The sequence below is a fragment of the Abrus precatorius genome, unplaced genomic scaffold (assembly GCF_003935025.1).
Source record: "Abrus precatorius isolate BTA unplaced genomic scaffold, Abrus_2018 Scaffold10, whole genome shotgun sequence".
Taxonomy (NCBI): domain Eukaryota; kingdom Viridiplantae; phylum Streptophyta; class Magnoliopsida; order Fabales; family Fabaceae; genus Abrus; species Abrus precatorius.
The window spans coordinates 15,255,663-15,256,322 of record NW_020874292.1 but is presented as its reverse complement, the minus strand read 5'-3'; the positions used below and the strand labels follow the sequence as shown (position 1 = coordinate 15,256,322).

Here is a 660-nt window from a genome sequence, read left to right as displayed (position 1 = left end):
CATTAGTGGACTGCTGCTCTCTAAATGGTGAACTGGGGCAGTCTCTTTCCTCTTGATGTCGTAAGAGTCGGCGATGTGCCACTGAAAGCTAGAAGATATCATCTCATCTATTAGCTTGTATGCATCATCTGGATCTTTCCTTATGAGGGACCCTCTTACTAAGGCATCAATCGTAGCCCTAGTGGTGATTGATAGGCCACTGTAAAAGATTTGCACCTGTCTCCACGTCTGAAAATCGTGATGAGGATATCTCCTCAAAAGCTCTCCAAACCGCTTCCATGCCTCGAACAAGGATTTTGCTTCATATTGTTGAAAGCAACATATATTCGTCATGAGTTTTGAGGACCTTGATGGAGGAAAGTATTTTCCCAAGAATTGTTGAGTGAGGTTTTCCTAAGTTGTGATGGAGTTGGCTAAGAGTGAGGTGAACCAAGCATTCACCTTTTCAGATACCGAGAATGGGAAAAGACGGAGTCGAATAGCATCGTTGGAGACTCCATTGTATTTGATAGTATCCGTCAATCGGAGGAACTTTGTTAGATGGAGATTAGGGTCTTCATTAAGCATGCCTCCAAACTGTATCGAGTTCTGGACCATGGTTATGAGTGCTGGTTTCAATTCAAAATTGTTGGCCTCCACATTAGGTGCCGCGATGCTTCC

General features: G+C 43.8%; 1 non-coding gene across 1 annotated transcript; it reads left to right on the top strand.

Annotated features, from left to right (window-relative positions):
* Positions 1 to 232: 232 nt before the first annotated feature.
* Positions 233 to 339, top strand: LOC113853364. Its single transcript, XR_003502537.1, has one exon. It is a non-coding gene; the product is annotated as a small nucleolar RNA R71 (small nucleolar RNA).
* The last annotated feature ends 321 nt before the right edge of the window (positions 340 to 660 follow it).